The 14526-nt window shown below is 35.6% G+C and overlaps 1 long non-coding RNA gene and 1 other non-coding gene across 2 annotated transcripts; one reads left to right on the top strand and one right to left on the bottom strand.

Annotated features, from left to right (window-relative positions):
• Positions 1 to 1035: 1035 nt before the first annotated feature.
• Positions 1036 to 1107, bottom strand: Trnag-ucc. Its single transcript has one exon. It is a non-coding gene; the product is annotated as a tRNA-Gly (tRNA).
• A 9277-nt stretch (positions 1108 to 10384) lies between these two features.
• Positions 10385 to 10878, top strand: LOC110674616. The gene is made up of 2 exons (XR_002499040.1): positions 10385 to 10477; positions 10559 to 10878. It is a non-coding gene; the product is annotated as an uncharacterized LOC110674616 (long non-coding RNA).
• The last annotated feature ends 3648 nt before the right edge of the window (positions 10879 to 14526 follow it).

Here is a 14526-nt window from a genome sequence, read left to right as displayed (position 1 = left end):
TTCTTTGAAGGATCTCTTCAGATCTTCGCTGCACTCAAGATAAAGTTCCCATTTGATTCATGTGCTAACCTACATGGATTTTTGCAATGGGGGTTTGCACATGGAGAGTATGTGCGTAGTAAATACACTATCGCCAAAGTTTCTTTTCATTGAAAGCATGATTAACTCAAATGTAATCAATGGACCTAACACATACATTTCATGTTTCACTTTTGTCGAATGCATTTAAGATACACATAAAATCACTACTAACTTTTAAAAAGTTGGAATTTGTTAGTGATTCCGATGAAATAATATATTAAATATTGTGGTACCGGAAAAGATAGCTGTACAACCGATATAGTCAGGCAGACAATCGTCATCAGGTGATGATTGTCTACTTGGTTGTGTCGTTTCATGTAGCATTGTTGCTGGCTACCTTTTCCGGTACCACAACACTTTCTTCGATTCATATCCTCTATGTTCTCCATTTTAACGTCATATACATTCTATTGCAGTTAAGGACCCTCCTGGTAATCACAACTCCAGAGCGAAACTGCGAAAAACGTTCCTTCCAGCTGCCATTTTTGTTTACGCAATGTGCTTTGGAACGGTATAAAGCTTGCACATACGTTAAATGTGACTCAAATGATATATAAGAGCCACACAAATGTAAGATATTCGCTAATGATATACTGCTTATATTATACAAATGGAAATAATGAAATAGCTAAATCGAACCAGGTATGTGCAACTGCACATGTATTCCAGGGAGCTGTTTTCTTGAGTGTGGAGGCTGTTTCTTTGTCATTCTAAGAACGTCTCAAATCGTAAAATCTTTGATATTCTCGTTGAAATTTGTAAGATTCTAAGGATCTCGTAAAAGTCTTCAGATCAATGTGATTTTGATGTAAAGCATGATGATTTTTATGTAAGGATGAGGAATATCTTTAAATACACAACCACGAAAACTAAATCAATCTTCTATAAAAGTAAGCATTTCACTTTGCCTTAATGTTCAATTAGGCCGACATTTACGCCCGCAAAAAAGCATCCTGCGTCGGCCGGGAATCGAACCCGGATCAACTGCTTGGAAGGCAACTATGCTGACCATTACACCACCGACGCTTGCGTGATCCGCTTGGAAGCAAACGCTTCGAGAGACGATGTTTTGCTCATTTTTTTTCCTTTCGTCACGCTCTTTTGCTCTTTCTCGGCACCCATCGTATCGTAGTAGTCGTAGGTAATCGTCGCTCCGACTACCTGAATACCATCAAGTCGCCGTCGTCGTCATGGTAACGCCCTCATTCATATAAATCGATTGTCAACCGTGGTGATCTATGCGTATGAGTATCGCACGAAAAATAAAACAAACCTAACAGAAAGAAACTAGATCAAGCTTGTTTACGTCCGTTCGAGAAAATAAAAGTACTAAAACAAACAAAAATTCCTGTCACTCTTTCAACACAGAACAATGGAAGCACTTATTGTCTGTTTCATTCGCAACAAAACGCGCCGCCAACTTTTGAATAGACTGAAAGAATCGTCGCCAGCAAACAAATCAAAGGAGGTGATTTGCCTTTGTGTTGGCAAGACTGTTGAAACGTCAAATTCACAGCGGTTGCTTGGCTGGCGACGATTTTGGCGACGGTTTCACCGGCGACGATTACAAATCGTCGCGTCCGATAGGAAGCAAAATTTACAATATCAGATTCAGATCGTTATTTTAAGCTAGACGATTCAGAGCAGTAGGCCAAATTAGACCAGATCAGATTGAAAATATTTATATGGTCTAATCCATCAGTGTACTAAATTCACTCCGTCTGAGAATTGTGACACTTGAGCGGGGCACGCTCCCGTATGATCGCCACGTGATCTGGACCCGCTCTAGTGTCAAAATTCTTCGACCGAGTAAGTTTAGTACACCAGTGGATAAGACCATTGTTTGCGCTTTTTAAACTGAGTGAAACACTACAAATCCGCAACAAAAAGCGGACAAATGTTGATGGCAAAAATCAAAATGCAGATATTTAGTTTCCGCATTAGGCAACCAGGCAGAATTAGATCGAAACAAAGTTATACGGGAAGCCCAGTAGTTCGAGGAGGAGTTAGCCGAATTTTGGGGAAGACACTCGGCGCAAAAACACAAGAGGCAAATATTTTTGTATTTTTATTGAGACAAAAAGGTAGAAAACCGAGAGGGGTAGACCATAAATGCGAAGTCGCCGTTAGTAGAAAGAGGGCGGAAACTCGAGTGAAGCTGAACATTGTAAATATTGTAATTATAATCATAAAAAATATACCCAAAGTGTATAAAAACAGAATAAAAGTCGCATAACGAGAGCGTAACGTGGAGGAAGATGGAACCCGATCGAATAAGTTTTACTTCTTCAATAAAATGAAAAAGATACAGAGCTAACAAACAAAACAAAAAACACTCAGAAAACTCATAAACCCAGAAACAAACAGTTGTATCGTCGGAAACGATTGCATTTGCATCAATTCCCCCCAAGTTCAGTGGCGAGAGCTAACCAACTAAATAAAGAAATATATTATTAGTTATTAAAAAATAATTGTAATAAAAAGAATAACTGTGGTGCTTACGGATGGAAGAGGACCGGCGGGGATCCGCCCACTGGCCTGATATGTCCAACAGTCGGTGAACAGCTTCCCCGGCCACCCTTCTGGACGATGTTTATTTTCCTAGTTTTTAGTGAAAATCAAAAATTTAAAAGGTTCTATATTCTTGTGCAAGAAGTGGGACGAAAAGAACTGTTTGACGAAACCCTTGAAAAAAACTACAATGCAATAACCTACAGAACTATGATTCCGATACTCCCCATAGACGCGAGAAGTGCGATATTCCTCCGGTGTGGGAAAACCCCAAAAAGGATAAATCTGTTAGGTGTAAAGAAAAACTAATAAAATTCAGATGACAGCGCAGAAATGTGAGAACAGTTCAAGAAAACCCGGCGAACAATCCGCTGTTAAGGAACGGATAATACCGCGCGCAGAGTAGTGGAGAAGGGAGCTAGCGAAAGAGAGTATTCGATAACTGTAATGATATATAGCTACTATGTATTTTAAATGGGAAACACGCGAAGGATGATGTAGAAGAGAGAAGAAGAAACTCACAAAACACAAAAGAAACTGCGCTTAAGTGGCTAGCGAAGTTTAGAATGAAGAAGTAATAGGAAAACAACAGACATCCAACGCCCGTGTAAGCTATTACGCAAAAAAAGCAACAAGGTATAGTGACAAATTAATTTAAACTAAACTGAAATGAGACAAACAATACAAACAGTTGGAAAAAGTGAAACACTGTGGCAACACTGGTTTTATGTCCGAACATTTCCTGTGAGTAATACTTCCGGATCCTGGTGCGGCGTGTCATTCTTTAGCGTTATCTAGAGTTTACTTAATGTTTTGCTATTTTTACTGCACGAGAAATATCTGTGACACATTCACAAGAATTTCCTGGTAAACCAATTCTCCAACAACACCTAACGAGAGATCGTTTCGCATAGTGGACGTTTGGCATAAATAGGATTATACCTTAAGCGAAACGTCTTTATGAGACCATTCTTGACGGAATTATAATTGAAATCGAAGACGAATTCACTGAAATGTGGGAGATTTGCTTTAAAAATTCCTAAAAAAAATCGTTGAAAACACCCCTGGATTGTTAAAGGATTCTCTTCAAGAATTTATGGAAGTAACCATGTACTTATGGTGAAATAACTGATAAATAAATCAATTCTTGAGAGATCATTTGTAAATAATTTATTGTAAAAATCCCTGAAGAAAATCTTGCAGGAATCACTAGATTTTTTCATAGCTATCCAGAAAAAGTACTCGGAAGATTTGCCGTAAAAATTATTGATGTAATACAAAAGATTACTTGAGATTACTAAAGATTACTAAAGAGTCCTTGAGAAGCCCCATACAAATTACTTGATGAATCCCTGGAAGAGTTTGGAAAAAAAAAAACAGGTGGATATCATCAGGATTCATTTGAAGACTGGAGAATTATCTTGAAGATATCGCGCGGAATCATCAGAAAATAAATTAATTTATTTTGTAATATTCGGATGCAATTCCAATAAGTTCAGTTAATATGCTGGATTTTTTGACTCTGCTGAAAAAAAAAAGACTTGCAGGGATTTCGAGAGATAGTTCTGGAAATTAACTCTGGCTAAATTTAAAAAGGTACGCCTAAAGAAATTTTTGCAAACAAAGCATTCAAGAACCGGATTTATTCTAGGAAAATTACTGAAAGATCTTATGGAATCCTAGAAGAAGCTTCTGCATAACTCATGAGGAAGAAATCTGAAGGAGCTACTTGATTCCTTAGAGGAACTTCTGTATGGTGTCTAGTACGAGTTCTCAAAAGAGTGAAATAACGGAATGATACTAGGAAGAATATTTTTGAAGAATCTTTCATGGAATTTCTGAAGATATTGATGTAGGATTTTTAGAGTTTTATATGTAGGATAATCACTGAAGGAATTCTAGAAGACATCTCAACTGATCAACAGATTTGTTTTTAAGAAATCTGTAAGAAAATTCCATAAGGCAGCATCCATTTATTACGACGTAACGTTAAAACTGAAATTGTTTGACCCCCTCCCCCGTAACGCTTTTTGTATGAAAAATTTAAAATTTTTGTGAGCCGTAACGCTTGAGCGTACTCTCCCCCTCCCGCTAGAGCGTTACGTAATTTGTGGACAGTACCTTACGTAAATCATACACGAATAACTCAAACAAATATCGAAAGATGTTCAAACTAGCCGTTTTGGAAAAACCTTCGATAATATCCGGAGAAATAATGAAAGATCCCGTAATGAAATTGTTGGATAAAACGTTGTAAGATTTCTTATTGAAATCTAACGAAAACTGTTTTGAAATAAACTTACATTCAATTAGCAAAAGATTATTTCAACTATGTATAAGATTAAGTAAACCACTTATACCGTTACCTTCAGGAAATGTTTTACCCATTCTTACGTTTGTTATGTCTACCTAACTCGAGCGGTATTCTTTATTCTACCTTATGATTCTGGTACCGTTTTGATTCATATTACGGACACTTAAGACCTCAGGATAGTACCGTTTTGATTCATATTACGGACACTTAAGGCTTCAGTGAAGTACAACTAATTGAAACACATGTAAATTGAATCGTTCTGTACAAAACTTTGGCGTAATCAGGCCTTGCAAACACTTAAATTTCGAATGGTGGGTGAAGATTCGGATTTCACATCTTTAATTCACTTTAATCAATAAAAATGTTCGACCTCTTCATGATTTTTATTCCGGACACAACCACACTTTTGCTTCATATTCCGGACACTTTGATTCGAATTCCGGACAGCTCTTGAAAAACACAATTAGAATAGTCGAATAATTGATTTAACGCACTAAACCATTAGAAAGACGTCAAAACTAGTTGAAGATTGTAAACTTTCATGGATTGCTATGTAAAATGTTTATAAAAATCATCTTTCAAATTGGGAACTTTTAGACGGCACATTTTGAAACATTTCGAGTGAAATCTTTCCCATACAAAGTAGAGTGTCCGGAATTTGAAGCTGTCCGGCATTCGAATCAAAACGGTATAACACAGCATAGAGCATACATAATAAATAATTCTGTATGATTCCTCAACGTTATCGAGCGCCGGAAACCTTTAACTTTCGAATGGTTGGTAAAGAATACGCTTCCGCTACTTGAATAATTTAAAATAAATCGAAATGTATGGCCTTTTGATGATTCTTATTCCGGACGCTTCCTCACTTTTGCCTCATATTCCGGACACATTGATTCGAATTCCGGACAGCTCATGAAAATCATAGTTAGAAAGGTCAAATCATCAATTGAAATCGTTAAACCACTAAAGAGACGTCTATGGCAGTTGGGCATTATAATTTTGCATAGATATTTATGGAAATAGCTTATTGAAACGAGCCTCGAAAAAGTGAACTTTTGAACGGCAAAAATTGAAACGTTTCGTGTGAAATGTTTCCCATACAAAGTAGAGTGTCCGGAATAAGAAGCTGTCCGTAATATGAATCAAAACGGTATCATTGACTTGTTAGTACCTAAATGATTTCTGGGTTATAAATACTGGTTGCCGTAGGCGCAGAGGAGATAGACCTCTTGGACTGTGGACTGATTAACATATTATTTTATTCTTTATTTGCAGATATGAAAACCTTCAGGAAATGTTTTACCCCATACATAATTCAGTCAATCATTGTAAAACTCTTTCAGGAAATACAACTTGACTTTCTATGCGATCTGGAATCCCTTGAAAACTTTTGAAATTGTATCGTAAAATAGGGTGCAGAGCTATTTGGACTTCCATGACTCACTTTGGCATGGGGGTTATTCCCGGCAGAATTGTCTGAAACTTTTCAATCAGAAGCACTTCAATGCGACGTATATTGTGGCCAAATATGAGCTCAGTAATTTTCGAAAAAAAAAAAAATCCGAAGTGAATCGAATTTGCCAAGAATAGGATCCGGTTCCCTACATGAACTTTATTTCTTAAGACATCTTAAGTAATTCCTCACATTATATTTCAAAACATGCTACTAATAATTTTTCTGGGATTGTGCTATTTTGATCCATGATCTAGAATACAGATTCCAGATCGTCATTTAATTATTCTAAAAAATTAAGGATTTGCTTGTTTTTGATCAAGAGAATCCCAGTTTTTTTTCAGGTGTGGATTTTTCCAGTAAAGCCTGCTGCTAAAAAGGAATCGCTGAAGGAATTTCGTGACGATTCCTCGCAGAAATTTTCTACAGCGACTCCCGTTTGAACTGACATTTCTTTTCAACTGCGTACTGCGATCAGAAAAAAGCGCTTCCTTGATTGATTCCTTGCAGGAATTTCCCATGCATCAAGATAGGCCAAGAAATTACTTGTCAGCAGCGAATCAGGCTTAATTCATCAAGGAATTACTTTACCAATTCTTTATATGCTTTCCTGGAAGTTGAAATGATTTCAGATAATCTAATTGGAATTTTTTAAGCGATTTTTCCACTGATTTATTTTTTGCGAATTCTCGATTACTTTTTCAAATCAACGTAAGTAACTTTCAAACGGTTTTGAGAAAATTATTTAGGAAGAATCACAACATGTCTTTTTAAACTGTTTTAAATGAATCACCTTTTTAACATTTATCACCGTGTACATCGCTTAAGTTTTGCATACAATCAGCGTTCAAAAACTAAGTAGTTTCTATTATTTTCCACAAAAATAATTGTAACAAAATGATAAGCCGTTTCATTCGACGTTTTTCCGTTACTTTCGACGTTTTTCAACCAGCGTAAAATCGGCTCAACTAGTGTTTTGTTTTGATTCGTGGTTAAGTCACTCCATACAACAGAGCAGTAAAAGTAGCGGTTGGGTTGCGAAAGTTAAAATTCTTACTTATGCCGTTTTGTGATTTCGGAATAAAACATTGTAAAAGTGACAAATCTAGTTGGGTAAGAGCGGAACGTGTGGAATTTCGTCTGCGAAACACGTAGTAAGTATCGATTAAGTAAGTTTGTTCACTAGAAAAGTAATCGATCAAGTCAGAAAGACTTGAGACTAGTTGAATAAGTTTTCGAGAATTCTTCCTTTCTCGAATTCTGGACAAACATTTGAAAAGGGCCCAAAAGGTCTTAAGCCATTTTTCAGAAACGTTGCTGTTGAGCCCTTTTTGGCCCGCCCACGCAAACTAACACCACTATCAGAAAGATTGGTGTTAGCTCTTCCTGATAGTGGTATTGGTGAGCGTGATCGAGTTGAATTGGGCTCAAGAGCGCCTTGCAAAGCCAATGTTTACCAATGTCGATGTGACCTTTTGAAATGTTTGTCCAGAATTATTCCAGTTACCACTCCTGACATTAGTTATGAGTATTCTCACGGCTTTTACTCTAGAAAATTTCTTTTATCAGGAAGAAAGATTTCCTTCGGATATCACCAGAATTAAATCAAATTTTAATGCAATTTCTTATTACTGTAGTATATTTTGACATAACTTCGCTATTTAGAACAATTTTTGTCGTATTTTTTTACTGCCCTAAATATAATAATGAAGAAAAGAAGTTTAAAGGTTTTGTTAAAGTACACCGGGGCAAGTTAAAACGGGTGGAGCAAATCGAAATGCAAAGTTTAGCATAGGATACAAATTAAAGTTAACAGATTCTTCTTCTCTAAAAGTTTGGTCCATATGTTAACTTAATGTTTCTGTCATCAATCTTGTTTTGATAATCATTAAATTTCCCTATGATACTTGGCCATTTCGTCTTACCCCAGCCATTTCCACTAGCCCCGGTGTACCTTACTTCAAAGTTAGAAACAACGTCTGACAGTCGCATACTCTGGTGGTAAACTTAACACCTTCGAAAATCACACTCTTCATCGTTTTTATGAGAAAGAAATTTGTTCTTTCGGTTAAAGATTGCATCGCTGCTTAGCGTCCTAAATTGAAAAAATACTAACAAACCCGCATCTTGTCACCTTTATTCACAGAAGAGAGGATCGATGAAGAGAAATCGATCATGCGACTTACCCTCTTATTCTGGCACACGCTTGATTTAAATATTTTAAATTGGAATGCTCGTTCTCTGCATGGTAAAGAGGACGAGCTGATTAATTTTCTTACAGCTAATAACGTGCATATAGCAGTTATTACTGAAACGTATTTGAAACCTGGATCTACACTCAAAAGAGATCCTAACTTTTTTGTTTATCGTAATGATCGACCTGATGGGGCATGTGGGGGAGTTGCAATCATCATTCATAGGCGTATAAAACATCAACTGTTTTCGTCATTTGAAACTAAAGTTTTTGAAACTTTAGGTGTTTCAGTTGACACACAGCTTGGTAAATATACTTTCATAGCTGCCTATTTGCCTTTTCAGTGCTCTGAACAGCAAGTTAATGTGCTCCAAACAGACTTGCGAAAATTGACTCGCAATAAGTCAAAATATTTTGTCATTGGTGACTTTAATGCCAAACATCGGTCATGGAATAATTCTCAAAGTAATTCCAACGACAGAATTTTATTTGATGAGTGCTCTTCAGGATATTTCTCAATTCAATACCCTGATAGCCTTACATGTTTTTCCTCTTGTAGAAATCCTTCTACGATTGATTTGGTCTAAACCGACTCTCGTCATCATTGTAGCCAATTAGTTACTCATGCTGATTTTGATTCTGATCATGTCCCTCCCGCATAGAAAAATACAATTTACCCTACATTCCAAACAGTTTGTTTCCACTTACTGATTTCTGTTTGTGCGATTCATAAACATGTGTATATTTCACTATATATTACTTAATTTCAACAATTCGCCAAACTGTTCACACGCTAAAAAATACACTCTGCTAACTGTGACTGTTTAAGTTTTACATATGGGTTCTTTTTTCGTCACAACTCGGTGCAAAAAAATAAACAATGCAAAAGTTTTGGTGATATTTGTCGGTCCAATACTTGAAGATTTTAAACCTATATTTAAAAGAAAAAATAATATTTATTATGTAATTTTACAGAACACAATGAATGGAAACTTTGTTAGGTGTCTATCATGTCAAGTGTAGAAGAAAAAAAAACAAAAAAACGTCTGGAGTAAACAAATTTTGGATTGTGTAATACACGGTGGTTTGCGAATACCCTTTTATGGGTAAAAATATACTCATTTTTTAAAAGCATAGAGATCTGTCAAAAAACGGGTAAAATCAGAAATATATAACGGGTAAATAAATACCCATTGTAGTCAAGCTACTGCCGATTAAAAATGGGTGTTTTAAAACCCATTTAAGGGTGAAAAACTAGATGGGAATCATTTTGCAGCCTGCAGCTGTGCGCTATCCCAGAAACAAATTATTTATAAATATTTAATTAGTTTTAATGTTTGTGTGGTTTAGTGTGAACAATTTCAAGGAAGCGGTAAGTAAAACAGTATATAAAATTGTTTATGTCAATTTAAAATGATCAGAAATAATTCTAGATGTTCCCGTTTATCCTGCAGGCAGCACATGATGTTATTTGAGCTGTTCGTCATATATGGATATGGAGGACTGATTAATGCACTTAACAACAACATTAATCTGTAATAAATTTAGTTGGCATGTAAAATATTGAACTTGCAATAAAAACCATTTGTTTTTCGACAAGTTTATTCCAAAGGTCGTTATTTTTGTGTTGAAGTGATAATTATTGATTTTCGCCATTTGCAAAAAGGGTAAATTTTTACCCTTTTTGTGCCGCGAGGGCGATCTGCAAAACGGGTAAAAAAATACCCATCCATTGACAGAAACCGCTTTTACCCGTTAAAGAGTAAACCGTGTTTACTCATTAAATGTGGAGAGGCACTTCTAGCGGAAATGGGTGAATTTTTACCCTTTAAAGGGTATTCGCAAACGACCGTGTAGATTTGTCCTTGTTTTTTTTGTAAATATTTATCCGGATGATCCAATATCAAGCCAGGAACAACTGGTGAGTAATCTGGTTTGAGTTTGCCTTCATCAATCGGCATATTACGACCGACTTATATCGGATTTTCTCTTATTTTCATAGGCTTATGATACGGGCAAATAAGCAAGAGAGCGTTCGCAGGACAGCCAAAAACGCTGCCGTTGTCAGCAACCAAGCAACGGAACGGAATAGGAACAACGGAAGACAACCGGATTCTCAAGAGGAAAACGAACCATGTCCTCTAGAGCATTGTGTAAACCGGAAATATATGCATTCGATTACTGGCCATAATAGAAGACAACGCGAAGCCAGACAAGCCGGAATATAATCTGTCGCTGGTCTAGCAATGATCAGACGAGGAGTGAAAGTGTGTTGGGGAAACAGTAAGAGTTAAAATTAACAATAATAACGGCAATAATTAATATAAGTGTGTTTTTATTATAGATTATGGAACAAGTATGTACGAGTGGTATGAATTCACATCAATCAAAAATTGAAGTTTTGTCATATTTTCAAGTAATACAAGTAATTCGTTATTATGAGAAACGTTGGTTTTGATTAGACTATAATATATTTTTGATTGAGGTGAGTTTTTCTACTCGTATTTACTTGTTTTATTGCTGCTCATTATCTAATCAAATCATATTTACTTTTATGGTATAAGTACAACAAGACAGTTTAGCATACGGTTAAATTACAATAAAACACCATAAGCCAACAAATACACAAACATTATTCGTTCTTGATAGATAAATATGGTTTCACTGCATTTGAACTGTTTGCCTAACAATTTATTTAGTATAAAATGGATGGTATACTCACCTTTCGGAGAACTGTAGACTCAAAATTTTGTTCGAGAAAATAGCCATTTTCATATGGTTACATAACTTAACCGCCCATTCCCCACATTGTTATTTTCCCATTTACCGTTTATGAAATTGTCAAACACGTTTGCCGTAAGGTTGATTTATTGTTAATTGGCAAGTTATACATAGTTGTTAAGAATTGGTCGCAAATGGTTGTGGATAGAATGGGAAACGGTACTTGTATGGTTCTTGATTATGCGGGCTGTTACATTTCAAATATCCCTTGAAGCGATTCTCAATCCTATCAGTTCCACTTTCAATTATTTTCGAGCCGACTGGAATATATATGAAACGTATATTGACTCTTATCTTGATGTTAACATTTCATTACAAGCTAAATTTGATATTGACAATGTTCTTGAAACTTTAACAAATTCCATTGTTGAAGCCAGGAACATTGCAATTCCAAAATGTGAAGAAAAATTTGAATCCGTGATTATAGACGATGATCTTAAACTCTTGATCCGTCTTAAAAACGTGAGGAGAAGGCAATTTCAACGCACTCGCGATCCTGCTATGAAAATTATATGGCAGGATTTGCAGAAAGAGATCAAGAAACGTGTCTCACTATTAAGAAACAAATATTTTGAAAATAAGATTTCTCAATTGGACCCTGGCTCTAAGCCCTTTTGGAAATTATCTAAAACCTTGAAAAAACCTCAGAAGCCAATACCGGCATTGAAAGAGGAAAACAAATTATTACTAACTAATTGCGAAAAAGCTCAAAAACTTGCTATGCAGTTTGAAAGCGCGCACAATTTTAATTCAAGACTTACTACTCCAATTGAAAATCAAGTTACTCAGGACTTCGAAAATATTCTCAATCAAGAGAACGTTTTCGAAAATTCCTGGGAGACTGATTTGGAAGAAGTGAGAACTATGAAAGCTCCTAGCGATGATGGAATTTTCTACATCCTCATCAAGAAACTTCCAGAAAGTACACGGAGAAAATGGAAAACTCTAGTTAGCATAATAAATATTATTTATTTATATTTACACAACTTTATTCATTGTTGCGAATAAATGATATACACTGTAGTAATATATTTTAAGCATTCCTAATCTTTTTGGAAATTTATCATTTTCACTGCATATTGCGCGCCTGATTTCACTCCAAGGACTTAACGAAACCGAATTCGATTCAGACATTTTATGCCCTCAAGCCCGGTGATCGTGCCTCACAATATTAATAACTGTTTTCACGAGAAAAACGAAATAATATATTAAATAGTTATTTGGGAGCGAGAATGTGTTGCTATCGGTAAGTTTTCTTTCACTCAGCGGCTCCGTGACTGCTTTTATTGCGACATTTTTGTTCATTTAGAATCCCACCCAAAACTTCCGGCCGTGGGATCTGGAGTGAAATGACGAACATCAGCGGAAAAATTGCCAACGGGATTTTCTGAACTAGCAGAACTAAGCAGATAATGCGAACGGTGCGGAACTAGCTCGAGTCCTAGTGCACAGATAGAATAAGTTGCAGCGTTCTCACCGCCTTCATACCATGATAAAAAAATGAAAGTTTTATAAATAGCGACGGGATGACGCTCATGTCGCGTCAGCAAAAAGCTATTACAATATATTATTAAAAAAATATATCATTTTGTTTCACTTTTAATTTTGTTGTTTTGTTTTCATATTTTCAAAATAAAATGAAATCAGTTTTTATGAAATTCATGGAATTTTCCTTCTTTATCAGCCCAATGAATTATTCCCGTGATAAGCACGGTCATATATAAAAAGCGTTTATACTAGCAATGCATATTCCTTTTTAATTCATTCCAATGAGTGAATAGAATGGTATTTAACTTATTTAGTATTTTATTTTCTTAGCGTGTAGCTTTTTATTTTTAGTTGATATATTGAACAAATGTTTTCAATTAGCATATTTTCCTGACAAATATTTTTCCAATCTTAAAACCAGACAAAAATCCTGCAGAAGCTTCTAGCTATCGTCCAATCAGTTTGCTTTTCTCCATCAATAAACTTTTTGAAAAGGTTGTTTTGAACAGAATGATGGCCCACATCAACGAAAATTCAATGTTTGCCAATGAACAGTTTAGATTCCGCCATGGACAGTCGACCACTCATCATCTTTTACGTGTAACAAATTTGATCCGTTCCAACAAATCTGAAGGCTATTCTACTGGTCTCGCTCTTCTAGACATAGAAAAAGCATTCGACAGTTTTTGGCATAAAGGTTTGATCGTCAAATTAACAAACTTTAATTTTCCAACATACATTGTTATCAAAGTTATCTGTCAAATCGTACACTTCAGGTTAATTTTCAGAAATCCAGGTCTGAAAGACTTCCTGTAAGAGCTGGTGTTCCCCAAGGCAGCATTTTGGGACCAATATTATACAATATTTTCACATCTGACTTACCTGAGTTACCTCAGAGATGTCAAAAATCCTTGTTTGCGGATGACACAGGCCTCTCCGCCAAAAGACCAAGCCTGTGTGTCATCTGTAGTCGATTGCAAAAAAGTTTGGATATTGTTTCTTCATACTTGCAAAAATGGAAGATTTCTCCTAATACTTCTAAAACTCAACTAATGATATTCCCACATAAACCAAAAGCTCTTCATTTGAAACCTTCAAGCAGACATGTTGTCACGATGAGAGGGGTTCCAATAAATTGGTCAGATGAAGTTAAATATCTAGGGCTCATGTTAGCTAAGAAATTAAATCACATTGAGGGTATTCAAACCAAATGTAATAAATATGTAAAATGTCTCTATCCCCTTGTTAATAGAAAATCAAAACTTTGTCTTAAGAACAAGCTTTTGATATTCAAACAAATTTTAAGGCCAGCTATGTTGTATGCTGTACCCTGTACCAATATGGACTAGCTGTTGTAATACCAGGAAGAAAGCTCTGCAGAGAATTCGAAATAAAATTTTGAAAATGATTCTGAAGCTTCCTCCCTGGTATAGTACCAATGAGTTACATAGAATATCCAATGTTGAAACATTGGAACAAATGTCAAATACAATCATTAATAATTTCAGGCAAAAATTCGTTACAATCTTCTATTGTCACGATTAATGCGTTATATGTTTAGATTAAGTTAGGTTAAGTATATTAAAAACGTTTTTTTTCTCTTATAAGCAGGTGAAATCAACTCACCTGTAAAAAATCTGAACTGCTACGGCAAACGAAATGTTATATGTTGTTAACAAAATGATAACAAAATCTTAGATT

Source organism: Aedes aegypti, chromosome 1 (genome assembly GCF_002204515.2).
Source record: "Aedes aegypti strain LVP_AGWG chromosome 1, AaegL5.0 Primary Assembly, whole genome shotgun sequence".
In the NCBI taxonomy this organism is placed as follows: domain Eukaryota; kingdom Metazoa; phylum Arthropoda; class Insecta; order Diptera; family Culicidae; genus Aedes; species Aedes aegypti.
The sequence above is the reverse complement of the archived record's forward strand: the minus strand, read 5'-3'. Positions and strand labels throughout refer to the sequence as shown.